We start from the raw sequence: 16,763 nt of genomic DNA, 5'->3' as shown, positions 1-16,763 counted from the left end.
TAACACACTTCACCAGTGACGTGCGGTGAGGTTCATGGCTGGTGAGGCACTGACTCTTTCAGAGTCAGATTTACAAATATTATATTTTTACCTTAATCGAAATATACGGTTATTTTCAAAAGCTTTTTTAGTCTGATGCTTCGATTAATTTTAAACAGACGTTCAACAAAAGGATACCCAAAATCTAAATATTGGATTGTTCTTTCTTAGTAAGATCCCATTTTCATTACAATTGGGGTCTTACCTTGACTTGAAGATGAAGTCCATGCTATCCTTCTGGTCGTCAATCAATCTCTATTACTTTTTTATAAAAGTCCTCCTTATCTTCCTCTAGTTTCAAAAGTCTAGTGTGTTGTTTGCGTCTACCGCATGGATGTATAATAAGAACATCGTCTACCGTCTCTGCGTAGAATAACATTAGCAACAAGAACCTGTGGGCTCACTTGCGCCCCCTTCAGTGCGGCAGAGGTTAAGGCTGCTTCCCCTGGTGCTTTTTTCATTGCCGTTGTATGATGAGACGGATGAGACCGATGAGACCAGCGAGCCTAAATATCATACGTGAAATAAGTTATTTAGAGACTATGGATGGCGAGGATAAATGTAATAAAGGGATCTACAAACATTACATTGGTGACATACAGTGAGATGGTGCAGGCATGCGCTTAGGGCCCGCTTTCCAGCCAGTTTCTGTGGGGTGACCATAGACTGTATATATAAATGGACGTAGGGTCCGTGACGTCACCCATAGGATTCTGCAGAGTTGCCGTGAAGCCCTTAGTAGGCGGAGTCGGCCACTAACGGCTCGACAGTGACGTCAAAGTTTAACTCCCGCCTTCTCCAAATAAGGGCAAAGAGGCGGTGCTGAGGCGGAGCCGAGGCGGGACAGGGCGGGACCTACTGCCACCGAGCGTGATGTTCCAGACCTAGCTCAGGCTAAGAAGCTAAGCTAACATGCTCTCAGTATTAAGCTAACAACCTATGCTAACAACCCAGCTTGCGGTCACTGCTCCTCGTTCCCGGCATATTCTGAAGGTAAGATACCCTGTAACTTTACAAAACTTGTCCTTTTGATTTAAATGTTCTTGAACCTACACTATACAATTGTTTTTTAAGTGCTTCACCGTTTTTCAAATATAAATGTCATTTAACTAAACTTTGTAAACTAGCAGAGATATGGCCAGTGTTGCGTGAATTAAATGTGATTAATGAAATATGAAAAAGAAAGGTGCTTTTATATTGATTAAAACATTTTTATTTATTTCAGCATTAAGAAAAAAGAAGATTGCAACCTCCTCCACGCCAAACTGCACAACCTGTAAGTTGATGGTCCTGGCTTACTTTACAGGACTTCAGATGGTTGACATTACACACAAACATACTATACATATACATGTGTGCACAATTGTAGATAAACAGCACACAGTATATAAATATATATATATATATATATAAACTGTGTGCTGTTAATCTGTTTTTTGAGGTTTTGCTCTCTTGTTACTTTTAACCATACAGGTGTGATTTCATAGTTATTTTGTATGTTATTATATTTTCCTCCCATAGTGACTGTATGGATAATCGGAGACAGCTATATCCGGCGTGGAGCCCAGAGAGCTACAGAGACCATCAGCAGCAACCTTGGCCTCGACCTGAGGGTGTGCTGGTTCGGTTGGGGTGGACTGCGCTGGAGAGGTGTCCTCCCTTTTTTTTCCTACTCCCTGCGAGGAAGAGCAGTCCCGGATGTCCTCCTCATCCACTGTGGCGGCAATGACTTGGGGGATGTGCCCAGTGTTCAGTTGCTGAACCAGATGAAGGAGGACCTGCACCAGCTTCACCATCGGCACCCTGGCATGAAGATCATGCTCTCCCAGAGGCGCCGGTGGAGGGCTGGTGCAAATCCTGTCAAAATTGACAAAGCCCGGAAGTTTGTTAACAGTGTTATGGCTACTTTTGTTCATAGCCTAAATGGTGCCATTGTTGACCACTCCAACATTAGACATGACAGTCCTGGGCTGTTTTTGCGAGATAGAGTTCATTTCACCCCTAGGGGAAATTATATTTTTTTTAAGTCACCAGCCAATTGCCTGAAAGACCACCTCCAAAGACTGTGAACTGCTAAAATGTCAGTATCACTGTTTTTGGATTTGGCCTTTAGAGTATGTATTCTAAGGCCCTTGCTAAGCCCAGACTGTCATGGCTAATGTAACACTGTTAACATGGCTGCTCTTCCTCTTCCCCCAATGGACTCTGTAGCTCTCCAGGCCCATGCTGGGCATGGCTGTCTTTCAAACCTTTTATTTTGTATTTGTTATGATGTTTTTTGTTATTTTATTTGTTAAAATAATTATGTATTTATGTAAATATTGAAAATAAATTACATTCATATTTTCCCTTCTTTTGTCTACTGCTTACTGAAAATGTTAGCTATCACATCCAAATGGGACTATCAAATGAAAGGATAAGCTTACCATACAATACAGAAAACATTACACATTAAGGCTCAAATCTTTTCCCAAGCCGGAGCAGTCTGAAAAGAGTCCCAAGTTTAAAAACACAAAATCTTGTCAATGAATACTACGCTGTCATTTATCAGTGACAATGCAAACAACAAGAAGGTCTCCCCTAATCCCATGTATGTTGGCATCAATGTCATAAGCATACCATAGAATGTAATTATGAAGTGCAACACCCACAATCCCTACAGGGTCGTACCGTCACAGAAGATAATACCTTTTAGAGAGTTTCTAAATTGTTCAGTATGCAGATAAATATTTCTTTTACAATAGAAACATTTTTCTCCATAAATGTTCCCACATGTTGTGAGCATCAACTTTAAATCTTTTGTCAACAAATAAAAAACACCTTAATTTCCTTTACGACAACATTTTGTTTATAACACCACTACAGTACATTAACAATAAGCATAGGAAAATGATAAATGTCAAAATTTAAGATTGTGCTTTTACTCTTCATTTAATCAGATCTATTTCACATTGAAAATGTGATAAACACACATTGAAAGTTACATCTTGCATTTTATGAAAAGTAAAGGTTTCGAATCATTGTATGACTCAAGTACACTAGAAAATAAATTAAAGATGTGCAACACCTGTATCAGTAATTAAAATTATATAACTTATGTACAGGGTTGGGAGGGCTACTTGCCAAAAACACAACCAGTAACTTCATGTGAGTATCAAGAAGATATAAAAGTAATGTAACCTGATAACTTTATTTTTGTTTTGGATTACCTCAATATCAAATGCAATGCAAATAAACACAGGAGAGAAGAAATATTAATATGATGTGTTTACTGAAATGTATAATATAATACCATAAAGCAGATTCAGGCAGTAGGTGTAGATTCACAATGAAAGTATTATCCTCCAGAACAGTACGGCTTCCAGAGAAGAGATACCATTTGATCATTTTACAACAAGCACTATATGCTCTTTTTAGGTTTTGAATAAGATTGTAATCCTGAGTTTCCCTATTATTAAAAAAAGTAAAACTAATCCGATTACATCTTTTCCTATGTAACTAAAGATTACACTTTCCTTTTTTTCTATACGATCTTGATTCGTGTTAGATGTAATCCATGACTGCCTAAGCCAATACAAGTCATCACTTTTGGAAAATTGTCTCAAGTTATAAATGATGCCTTCAATCTCTTTCACGTGGAGAAGACATCCCATTGGCCGAGGCGTTGCAACTTCCCTCAAGCGTCCTACATGAAAGAAAGATCACATGTTAGAAATGTGTGCACAAACTATTCAGTATGACCCGTCTTAGTTTAAAGCCCAAGTGTAAGAGTGAACAGAGGCGGAGTCTGCCTGCTTTCCAATTTGTTTTGTTTGTTGGCTGCTGCTACCCAAACCAACATCCTCACAAGCATTGACTGTTGGAATGTCATTACGCTCCACATGTGGAACAACAAAGGCTTCTTCAGGTGTGCCTTGTATCATAATGATATTGCTCTGATCAGCAGCAAGACTGTTTTCACCACTACCATGGTCGACATCTGCAACCTCCTCCTCCTTGCTGTTAACAGTCGAACTAGGAGTGTCACTGACCTCGTCATTGCTACTCACCTGCTTCTCCTTCCAGGCTGTTGTTCTTTGGTGAAATAGAAAATGGTGGGCACTGCAGTGTTTTTCAGGCATCTCCTTCCCTAATAAAAATAATAAACAAAAACACATAAAATAACTTTTTGAGGTCTGTAGATATTCAACTTTCTTTTGAATAATGTTGTTTTAAATGTAAGAGTGCATTATAAAAGACAATAGAGGGCCAACATGTTAACTATGCAGTTAATCTATTCAACAATGACGTGTTTCCAAGATTCAGATTCAAAGGATTTATGTCATAGCACATAGGCTACAGTGTAGGAATGGCAAAGAAAATCATCTGTCCCGAGCTCCTCCAACAATGCAACATAGTTATATAAGACATAAAACAATAAAAGAAATTCAAAATTAAATTAAGAATAATAAATTAGTGCAGGCAGAAATCTATATACACGTAAATATAATAAGACATATGCAAGAACAGAATGTAAAGATAAATATTGTATAGTAAAATTAAATTAAATCCTTTTTTTTTTACAGTGATAGCTGTCAAGATAAATAAGTTATAAGATGACAACAGATGAATGAATGTTGCTATTAAAATAATGTAAAAAAAGGTAATATAATTCATCTGTTTTTAACATAGAGTATGTGGGGGAAATGGCAATTCTCTATCTATGATAAAGAGTCTTTGCATAAATTGAAGAGAAATGTGATGGTTTGCAAAAAAAATCGATTTCTATGTTTCTTTACTTAACTGGCAAAATCTTAATTTGGCCTTTAATCAAAAGAACATTACTCATTACTGATGTGCAAGCTGTGCCATAACAATTATTTAGCATTATATGATGTATAACATGTATTTAATTAGTAACAACAATTTACACTCACAAATGGAACCAAGTTATTTATTTATTTTAAAAAGGATCTGTACCCATGAGTCCGTGCTGAAGGGATGACTCTCAAAGTGTGCACTGCACAGGCGAGAAGAAACGTTGGGGGTCCATGTATTCCTCCGGATGTTCAGCACCCACTGGTCCAGCCTGTCTGGATCTCACCTAAAGGAAACCTTTATTAAAAAATACATGAAAACCGACCCAAAGACAACATGAGGGTTAATGCCATATTCACTTAATAACGCATGAACAACTTTTACAAATATTTCTATATAGTCTGTGTTGGTAAAAGTAATCTGGGTTGCACATTTCCTGCTGAAATACATGCCTACCAAGTTACTGCGTGGCACTTTGGTTTTGATAAAACAGTGTAGTTCCACTATATAAGCGTTACATTCATAATCAAACGAGACAATATGCAAGATAAATAGCTATTTGTTGTTATTCTTAATGCTTGTCATTCACACGTTAAGAAAATAAAATAAGTACCGATACATAGCAGAACAATTGTGGCGATGTTCAGCTTAATAAGCCTTGTTCAACATCATTTATTTAGCTAATGCGGGCTGCAGGCGAACCAATTCCGCGTTTCGCTGCATTCCTTTATCTCCAGTTATAACGCCGGGCTCCGCCGCTGGCCGAAGCTAACTGAGCCGCAAAGGGCTAGCTACGGCTCCGGTTAGCTTCGGCGGCGGACTCCGGCGGCCACCACTGGGATAATTGGGTCCCCTTTTAACATTTGCTCCCATTTAGCCAGTGGTGTAGTGGGCGTTGGACGCGGGGGTACGCCGTACCCCCACTTATTTGGAGCATGATCTTTTTTGTAATAGTCTAATAAATATAAAATCATTGCCATTCTTATCAGTTGCAAGTGTGTATTTGTTGTAATAATGACAAAAACATAATACATTTCACAGTAATTATAATAAAAAATAAAAACGATTTCCTTAAAGAATTATGATTAGTCATCACGCTCGTGACCCCGCGGCGAGCTGGGGGTGTGTCAGTGACACACCCACGGCCAGGCAACTTTATTTCATTTTATGATTAGATTGTTTTGCTTGTATCATCCTTTGCAAATACATAGTCACAATGCTGGAAACAGGGCTGCTTCTCTGAGAGACGTAGATAACCACTTATGAGAATATAATGCATTGGTGTATATTAAGCTAGCCAACAGTATACAAAGCACTACAAAAGTTTTGTCAATATTAACCATAAACATTTACATTAGTGAAATGACACATCAATCAATGTTTATTTTTATTTTATTTTTCACATACACAGCCTTCATAGTAAGGCTACATTAAATGTTATAATATTCATCGTGTCCTTTCCACTGATATATTCCTGTCTATTGCTTTCATTTGTATTTAATGTTATTGTGTTTATACTTGTTTCCACACATTTCACAATTTGGGATGAATGAAGTATCTCTATAACCCCTTGCCCTTATTCCTCCGAGCTTAGCACTTTCTACTTTTGTTGTTATTTTGTTTTACTTGCTCGTAAGCGCTTTGAGCACCAGGAAAAGCGCTTTATAAATGTAATGTATTATTATTATTATTATTATATGATATATATCCATATATCTATCTGTCTATCTGTCTATCTATCTATCTATCCATATATCTATCTATCTATCTGTACCTGCAGAGTACAGGACTTACATATTGTACATATTATATCAATCCTATAATATTTGTTTCTAACATTTAAAGTGCTTAAAACAAATGTGGGATATTCATTTGATAAAAGTAATTGATAAAGAAATTAACGATTGTCATATTTTATTATGTAGGATACAGAACTGGACTGTAGTCAAGCAAACTTACTTAATAACACATTCCACATACTTGTTCTTTGCGTCAGTGTTTCAATGTTATATTTTATAACCATATACATTATTAAAACAATTAAAATACATGCCCTACCGTTGATTGTGCACACTTTTGCCTGAAATTAATCTCCCACTGCCAGGCCCACGCACAGTCAATATAAGTAATTATATTAATGCATAGGAATGTAGTGATACTTCTTTATTCTTCTTTTGTATACAATTATAACGGTACATAACAGCGGAAGAAAAGTATACATATTTTTAAAAACGGTTTTGTTTTTTGTGACAGAGATTACAGATCCCCTACATTGACTGGGAGGCCAGTGGTCATCTGCGTGAGGAACACTCGGGAATAGTTGTTCCTGTCACCCGGAGTCCTCTGAGTGATCAACAGATGGAACACCTTACTGCTAATATTGACCCAATGTTACCATCAGATTCATTTGGAAAGGACATCTACTTGAACACATTACAGTTGGTTCTCTTTACGACTGGAAATTAAGAGCAATGGATCCATGGACTACCAGCAGACAAAGTATTCAGATACTTGACTGAAGTAAAAGTCTTGCCTTTATAGTCTTACTTAAGTAAAGGTATGTAAGTACTAGCCAAATGGACTTACATTTGAAGTACTCATTATGCTTTAAAAGGTTCTCTGTATGTGTTAACACTTTTGATTATATAGCTGCATTAATGTGTATGTGATGTGAAAAATAAAATAAAAATAAACATTGATTGATGTGTCATTTCACTAATGTAAATGTTTATGGTTAATATTGACAACACTTTTGTAGTGCTTTGTATACTGTTGGCTAGTTTAATATACACCAATGCATTATATTCTCATAAGTGGTTATCTACGTCTCTCAGAGAAGCAGCCCTGTTTCCAGCATTGTGACTATGTATTTGCAAAGGATGATACAAGCAAAACAATCTAATCATAAAATGAAATAAAGTTGTTGCATAAATGAAGTGGAGTAAAAAGTAAGAATAATTCCAGTCCTGTATCCTACATAATAAAATATGACAATCATGAATGTCTTTCTTTTTATGAAATCAGTATCCCACATTTGTTTTAAACACTTGCAAATGATATATGCTTGAAACCAATGGATTGATATAATATTTATAATGTAAAGTCCTGTACTCTGCAGGTGCTGGTAAAGAGCAATACAATGACTAAACCTTTCCAACCAAAACAACTAGTTGGTAGGTAGGTACGTAGGTAGGTATAGGCAGACAGACAGATAGATAGACACTGCACTGGTAAAGTAAAATTAGGGCGATTAATAAGATGTGAAGTGCTTTGTAACTTTGACCCGCCGCTTGACTGAATACACAACAAACAATGAAGAAAGAGTTTTATCTGGGCTGCTTCGCTGCCAGCTGCTCCCCCCTGGGACCCGAAAGTGGCGTATCGCCTGCACTTCAACATCAACGAAAGTGCTCGAGATATGCTGTATTGAACCAATAACACAAACTAACTGTATCACTATAACATGATGATGAGGGTGATGGTGATGAAGAATGCATCTAACGTTCCGCTGTTCATTATAATACAAAAACAGAGCATTAAACAAACCATCATGCTCTTACTTTGAAATCATGCGGAAATGTAGTCATCAGCTGGCCATCACGTGGTTTCCGAAAATAACCGAGTGACACGAGTAGATTTTAGCCGAGACCGGCGGAAAATATGTCTCAAAATTCCGTGTGTGTAAAAAGACGATCTGCGAACAGAGATTTGAGATCCGTGAACAGAGAGTTGAGATCCGCGAGCGCATTTTTGGTCCACAAATACAAAATGGATTCACAAATGCCTGATCGAAAGTTGTAAATGTTAAAGAGATATTCACAGATCTCTTTTTAATTTGTGAACATATTTAGCGTATTTGCAGATCCGTTTTACACTTGCAAATGTATTTGTGAGTTTGCAAATCTTTTAAATGCATTTGTGGATGTTGTTTTACATTTACAAATCACATATTTACACACAAATTATTTTTATGTTCACACAAATAATTATGAGACATATCTATGCCCATACCTGGCTAGCTCAAGCTCACCTTTCCCAGAGGTATGGACGGAGGAGATGTGGCGGAGGAAACAAGAGACATACCCGTGGATACACTGCAAAGCTGGGAAACTGGGCTGCAAAGTTTGTTCATCCATATCTGATGTATCAGTCTTCAAAACGCAAGGTGTGTGTGTGTGTGTGTGAAAAAAGCAGCGCTGTCTGCTTATTTGCAATGTAGGCTAGGCCTAATCAGAATAATTTCCAGTCCAGATTCAATGTTAGCATTAGTAGGCTATATATATTTTTTATTTTGTTTATTTAATAAGTTAATTTCAGGACAACTTTGGGAATTTAGTTTGTTTGTTATGAGTTTTAAATAGATTTTGAAAGTGGAGATAGAGAGAGAGAAAAGCAGCGCTGTCTGCTTAGTTGCAATACTGTAGTTTATGCAATTTAGGCCTATACATTGTTTATGTAACGTATGTGCCAGTGTGTCAATGGTTTTGAGTCTGTGTGTGTCTGTTGAGCACAGCGCCGTCTGCTTTTTGCAGTACAGTAAGTAAAGTAGGACTAAGCATACCGGTAGTTTCTGTGGACCTGTCTGCCCGTTTTGTGAGTGCACTGCGCGCGTGCGCACTTGTTTGGGATGACCTAATTTAAAATAGCGTCCCACCAGTAAAAAAATCCCCACTACACCACTGCATTTAGCATTATGGGCGTCATAGCCATAGACTATAAAAGTCTTACCCAAGGCTGAATCATAAACTAAACTGTATATATATACACATGTATAAAGGGTTACGTCCTTAGCTGGCTAATAAGCTAAATAACAAGCTAAGCTAACACGCACACAAACACTTGCTAACGGGGTTAACATGTATAATAGTATCATTTTACTCACCGAAAAAAGCTGAGAGTAGACTTATTGGAAGTTCTGTTAGTACATTCAAGCGCACAGCACGACATCTTAATTGTCTGGTATATCACCACGAACACGGCTAAAGCTAAAGCTATGACTACTAACGTTGTAGCCTAGCAGAGTGGACAAGTTGCTGTTAGCTGACAGTGAGGCATGTACGTGTCCATCAACGTGACCACGCCCTAATTAATGCAAAAACTTTAAGACCTAATATAAATAAAAGGGTCGTGTTAGAAAACAATTCACTCACAGATCCATAATCATGAAGGTGGAATCTAACTATATCGATAATAAAAATGTATGGAGCCAGGGACAGAAACATGTTTTTTTCTACTGTAAAGTTGGGCATTTTAACATGGGGGTCTATGGAAATTGCTCCTTTCTGCAGCCATCGCCTATCGGCCAATATATGAACTGCAGTGTGTGGCACTTCCGTATTGGCTTCCCGGCTGTTCCCCAGAGTTTGCCGCTTGGGGGTGACGCATTCTGAGGTGAGGCAGATCTCATCTGTGCCTCACCTTACCCCACAGTAACTGGCTTGAGTGCGCTCACAAAATAAGCGCCTGCGTTAAATGAGTGCCCGCGCTCCAGCCAGTGTGGGCTTACGAGTGGCAGAGCTCATCCCTGCCTCACTTCTCATCGCTACACGTAGTTGTAGCGGAGCTCGGCAAATTTGCTGATTTTGACTATAAAAAGCGATTGGAATCATACATAAATCACATTTACAACACAGATCAGTGGAGACATTTTCTTATTATTACTATTTAGTTTTTCTTTAGTTGTTTTTCCGTTACATTGGAGTATGACAGGTGAGGCTCTGCCTCCCCTGACTGCACGTCGCTGACCTTCACATCCCTCACCCTTTTGAAGTCTCCGTGCTCACAACCAAATTTACAAAGTCATGTTTTTAGCTGCTTGGCATAATAGGATTTTGAAATGTGCTGGTTAAAATGACATTTTATACAGTGGATAATCAAATATTCTCTTGTTATACCATGGGTTGTTTTATTTAGCATTTGCTCTCATTGTAATATTATTATAGCAGTGATGCCGAGCTGTGTTTAGTTTAATGAGAAGCATCTTCTAACTTAATAATCCAAGTAACAAGTTGTTGTTGTCGAACATAATCATTTGAGTGTGTCAATGTAATCATGTTGTGATTTAAATCATCCAGTCTGGATGATTATTGCAATTCAAAGAATATCCTCTTTATTTTAACATGTTAAAACAACAAACACGCAGAGATTCATATGTATTGCTTAAAAATGGTAATGTAATGTCTAGTATGTGTAAATGAAATTGCTGACATTGGGGAAACATTTATCATTGTTTGTGTATTAAAAGTTACAACATAGTAATCTTTGAAAGTAGGTCCTAAGCAATCTCAGAAAAGCTTTATTGCAGAGTATGCCTTTTATTATTCTCGTTTTCTTCCTTTATAGCTCTTTTACCACTCGACAGCTACATCACACACGCACACGCGCACACAGTTGTATTGGCTGCTGTACCTACATGCCTCCCATGGGTGTGTGTGGCGGTCAGAGGAGTGGTCCTAGACTCCCAGCTCCAATTAAGAGAACAGACAGTTGGTGAGAGGGCGAGAGAGTGTGGCCTCCTCGAGACGCAGAAACACTCCTGCAGAATATTAATAACGGCTAACATTTCAGCCATATCCTGCTCTCTCAGATTGCAGCTTTGTTAATGGTAACTCACTGCTGTCTTTGTATTGCATGTACAAAAACGTATCATGTTTGCCTATGAGCAGGAAACACAAGTTGAAAATAAATTCTGAAATGTCAATGACACGAAAAGTCTTAAAGACGCCTTATTATACCTTTTGGGGGTTTCCCTTTCCTGTTATATGGTTTTTGTGCATGTCAACGGTCAAATGCCAAAATCCCAAAGTTCCCTCCAGAGGGAGATTCTCTCCCACACAATTAGACTCCTATGTTTACATAGGAACATCAATATGTAACACTCACACTAGCGCTCCAACACATTGTACATGTTTGGCTAAGGGGCGGGACGTCTCAAAGCGGTTGACCAATCACAACAGAGCTGGCCAGCTAACCAATCAGAGCAGACTGGGCTCTGGTTTCAGACAGAGGCTGAAAAGAGGTGCTGCAGCACAGGTAGTATGAGCAAAATAAAGAGTTTGTTTAACATTAAAGCATGGAGACGTGTCCCAGAGGCACACAATGCAATTATGACACCTGCAATTGACCATAACAGGGCCCCTTCAGAGCAGAGAAACATTTTAGTTTTTGCCACTCTGAGGCTTAACCCGAGTACAAATAAGTCAAATTATTGATATGAGGATAAAGTTATGTTTTGAGCTTTTAAGTACAGCTTAATATATAATATTAATAATATAACATAATACATGCTAATAAATTATGAGGATCCTGCATTATTTTGTTGTTATACAAAAGTATTATTCATAGATCATGGCTAGGGAATTTAATTCCACTCTTAATTATAATAAAGATTGTCTTGTTGAACATTATCATAAGTGTACCAGTACTATAAAAGGAAATAACATCTGCTTTTGATTTGGTGTCTTGAGATTTGGAAAACAAGAACACATTAGCTATACTTTGTTTTTTTAAGTCACCATTTACAGTAATAGCCCTTTATTTTGGAAAAGTACACTGACTACTGATTGTTGAATATGAAGTAGTCATTATAAGAAGTTGAAGAATTTATTTAGAAAACTAATTCATTGCAGATTAATGTTACTTTACAGGGGTAGATTAATGTTACTTTACAGGGGTAGACATTACAATTCCACTGGCCCTCCGGGCCAGTGGAATTCAGTGGAATTCCACTGGCCCTCCGGGCCAGTGGAATTGTAATATCACTGGCCCCACCATTGTAACCACTGGCCCGGAGCATTCGTCCACCAAAAAAAAATCGACTAATAATAAAGAAAATTAACACGTTTGTTGCAATAGTAGCCTAATTTATGCACTAACTACATTACTACTTGTACTACAACATTTGAATCATCAGTTATTCCTCATTTTCCTCAATTGTTCATATTTGGTTTATTAAAATAATGATATTGTGGTCATTGTTAAAAAATGTCTGCTATGAGTATTATTATTTGTATAATGCACTTTCTGCCTTCCTGTCATTAAGAGTTAGACATGTAATGGCTATGTAATTGATTTGATTAGAACCTTCATTATCCTAAACTGCTGGGACATTTCGCCAATACCTTTATATTGTCTACTCTTCACTTACTTGTCAGCATAGGTCGGCATTGATGTACAGAGGCGACAGAAGACCTTGTTTATATTGCCATCATATTGAGAGGTGCAGCCAGTGACGCATCCTAAAACCAGGAAGTAAGCTGCTGGTTCACTCGACAAAAAGCAATGGGATTTCTCCACAGGGTTTTGGTAAATAGCTGGAAATAAGGTCTGTGGAAAACAAACCTGTTTGATAAATGCACGTTTTGTTCAGCCGGATAATCTCCACATGTCTACCCTACTTTTATAATTTTCGAATCAAAAATCTAATCGATAGATTATAAAAGGGTTTTAGGACGCGTCACTGCACCACTAGAAGCCAACTCCATCGATCAAGCTGGCTGAAACTTTCTCTCCCTCTTCTTCTCATGCTCCCTGTAGGCTACTCTCCTTTAACTCCTCCGGTGACTTTCTTTTATTTGAAGATTGTTTTTTGCCCGGCGCTTGGCGAATGGTTAGGTGGCGCGATAGTCTGTAGTGAAGGAGCGCTGCGCTCCGCAGCAAACAGCTGTTTGCTTTTCACCCAACAACGACAACCGACTCACGGAACGCTATGTTGTAGCGTTGATAAACGAAACAATCTAACTGAATTGCTAGTTAAAATACCAATACCACAGGACATTTTTTTTAAAGCAATATTTTTAATGGCCCGAGTGGAAAGTGGAAAGTACTGCTGGCCCGGGGTGTCTAAATAGTGCTTCCGGGCCAGCGGGCCATTTATAATGTCGAGCCCTGCTTTATAATGAACTCAGTCATCTTACAGGTAGTGGGGTATATATTTAAATGTGCTTTTTCGGGGACGTGCATTTAAATATGCATCCTTTAGGCATAAACAAAGGATCATCCAGGGAAAACTTGCCTTTCGGAAAACATGTAAAACATGCAGTCATTCAGGTAATTCGGATAACTCCTCAGGTCTAGGAGATTTGGTTCAGTTGGATTTGTAACAGAGTATGAGAGCGAGGGTTTGTCAGCATGAGGTCAGTGGTGTTTTTAAAAAGTCCAAGTAAAGCCTCAAGTTTTGAGAGGGCAATTTTCAAATCTTTCAGACATGACTAGCAAGTCAAGTCATTCTGGCATAGAAATGTAAGTATGAAAATAAGAATGGAACTATGTCACAAAATACTTATTTGTAATGGATATAAGTGGGCAGGTAAAAAAGCTGTATGGGTCAAATATTTTAATGAGGCACCCAAAACAAAAGCTACACCGTCTCTTATAATCTGTTTTAAATCGACTCTGGGTCAGGATCGATTGTCAGTTGTTCTCTGGAAACAGATGGGCTGCTCAATTATCAGCTGACAAATTATCCCTTAGGCTATATCAATCAGCAATACTAAACACTTCATATAAATGAATAACTTATCAAACTACTAGCATTGGTGGAACAAAGAAACAAGGCTTACATTAACAATTTTCCTCCAACTGTGATTTCATTTTCTCCATGTTATACAGGAGTGCTTCCTTTTATAACTGAAGAGATGATGACAAATCACGCATCTCCCTCCAGGTGTTGCCCATCAGTAGGTATTTCCCAGACAGATACATCCTCCTCCTGTTGTGAAGCTGATGGCTCTAACCAGGACACACTCTTGCTGTCTCACTTCTCTTGTCAGCTCCCTAATCAGATATTTATGAACAATAATAAACTTTCACATTAACATATCGCTAATGTTGGACGAAAACAAAAGTAACAGTAATAATATAAAAATGCTGTGCTGTTAACCGGACTTTTGTTAGGCATAGAAATCAAGCTTTGTTACCTAATTTTCGAATAAAAAGAAACTGTAAAGTTACACAAGTTCTATTTTTTTCAAGAAAAGAATACTACACACTTGAATGTGATCTGTTGTAGCAACAGCAGGAAACAAACTAAGTCGCTGAGAGGCTGAGGCCGGGCCTGTTTGCTGTTGTATGACACGCTAAAAAAGTACTTGCTGATATCCAAAGCTCTGTTTCGTAGTATGATAGTTTAATGAAAAAACTCTGTTCTCAGACATATACATTGTTATAATCGAAGCAATTGTAATCTTGCGGTCAACAAAAAAGTACAACGGCCCGTGTCACCCTCTCTTCCACACACTCACACCTCACACAGGTGAACAGGATTATAATGAGTGCCACCCATACCCATGTGACCCAAGCCAACCAATCAACAGCGATCATGGCTCCTACACACCAGCCTCTAATTATTAAGATAGTATACATAATAATTACTAACAATTCAAATGGGAGACATTTATATGGGTGACAATTATAACTTAGTAATCAAGTCCATGCAGTTGCAGTTCATGTATGTGTAGTTTTCCTTCTTTTCTGTGTACGAGTCACAAGTCAGTTAGGCCAAAAGGTACCACCACCTTGGCTCAGTTAAAGATAATCCTTAGTGTCATTTAAGTCTGTCAGTCGAAAAGAGTCAATACTGTGGAAAAGATGTCACTGATGTTCTTCAGTCTCTTCCTGCCGTTTCTGCATCTTCTCCACGATATTCTCGCTTTGATCGCCCCACTCCTTTAACGAGGAGCTCAGCATGTCCTCGTTGTCTTTGATTTTGAGTCCTTCGGCCTTGTAGAGCACGTTGGTCCACTTCATCCTGTTCTCCATTTCTTTGTTTGCAGCGGGGGCCTTTCTGAGCAGCCGTTGAAGGAGAGGGCTTTTGTTGGGATTTGAGATGAGGCTTCTTCTCATCTTTAAAACTTTTCTTTTTACACTTCCTCTTCGACTCTTGCTAAAATAATACTCTTTGCAAACTTCTTAAACTTGAGATCCTCTCTTGACATTCCAGCTTGTTCCTCCAATCTGCATTCAGGGAAGTCTGCGCTGAACTGCTGTTGCCAAGGTCCATCCAAATTCACAACTGAGATTCTGTTCACAGATACTTCTGGTTTGTCAAAGTCCATTGCATTCCCACTCACTCCTTCTAGTGGTCCATTCACTGTCCAGCCCAGGATTGTCCTGCTTGCATAGGGTCCATCATCCACACTGCATATGACTTCCAATGGTTCCAAGGCCTTAGCAACATTGGTACCTATCAACAGTCCAATCCCTGCATTTATTTCAGGCAAATTAACATTTTTCAGATGAGGCCATCTCTGTAGGTCCGCTTGTCTAGGAATGTTCCCACTGCTGGCAGGCATGCACTCTTGGGTGTAGCTTTGTGGCAGTTCAAAGAAATTGTCATTTTTTAAGCCAGCCACTTCGAGTCCGAACACAATATGGCTATTTACGACCCTTTCTTGGCCCATGGTTCGTAAACTAATCTGCGCCTTCTTTCCAGTTAGGCCGAGCTCGTGCATCAAATCCTCTGTACAAAACACTGCTGTACTTCCTGGGTCCAAGAAAGCATAGGTGGTGACCAGAGATGGGGTCGTTACTAAAAAAAAGTAATATATTACATATTACATATTACTTTAAAAAAAAGTAATATATTACACTACTTCGTTACTATCTACATAAAGTAATTCGTTACTTTACTCGTTACTTTACTCGCAGGGCCGGCCCGCCCCTCCCTACAGGCAGATCACGCAGACTGCTAAAGTTTCAAATGTTCTCTTTAGTTCAGTTTCCATTGTCGCATAAGACTGATCCAGATAGCTCCTGAATGTTTTCCTATCTGACCATGGCTGTCCTCTGTCTCCTGCTATCTGACCGTGGCTGTCCTCTGTCTCCTGCTATCTGTATATTTTGCGCAGTCTATCTCTGCTCACGCTGTTGCGTCAGCGTGTTCTCCTGCGTTTTGGCCATGTGTTGCACTGGAGCCAGACTTCAGCCGA

The 16,763-nt window shown here is 38.6% G+C and overlaps 1 long non-coding RNA gene across 1 annotated transcript; it reads right to left on the bottom strand.

The window, feature by feature from the left end:
* Positions 1 to 3,605: 3,605 nt before the first annotated feature.
* Positions 3,606 to 5,100, bottom strand: LOC139433429 (uncharacterized). Its single transcript, XR_011642901.1, has 3 exons — positions 4,999 to 5,100; positions 4,089 to 4,168; positions 3,606 to 3,724 (listed from the first exon to the last, which is right to left on the bottom strand). It is a non-coding gene; the product is annotated as an uncharacterized lncRNA (long non-coding RNA).
* Between the last annotated feature and the right edge of the window lie 11,663 nt (positions 5,101 to 16,763).

Source organism: Pseudochaenichthys georgianus, chromosome 3 (genome assembly GCF_902827115.2).
Source record: "Pseudochaenichthys georgianus chromosome 3, fPseGeo1.2, whole genome shotgun sequence".
NCBI lineage: Eukaryota > Metazoa > Chordata > Actinopteri > Perciformes > Channichthyidae > Pseudochaenichthys > Pseudochaenichthys georgianus.
The sequence above is the reverse complement of the archived record's forward strand: the minus strand, read 5'-3'. Positions and strand labels throughout refer to the sequence as shown.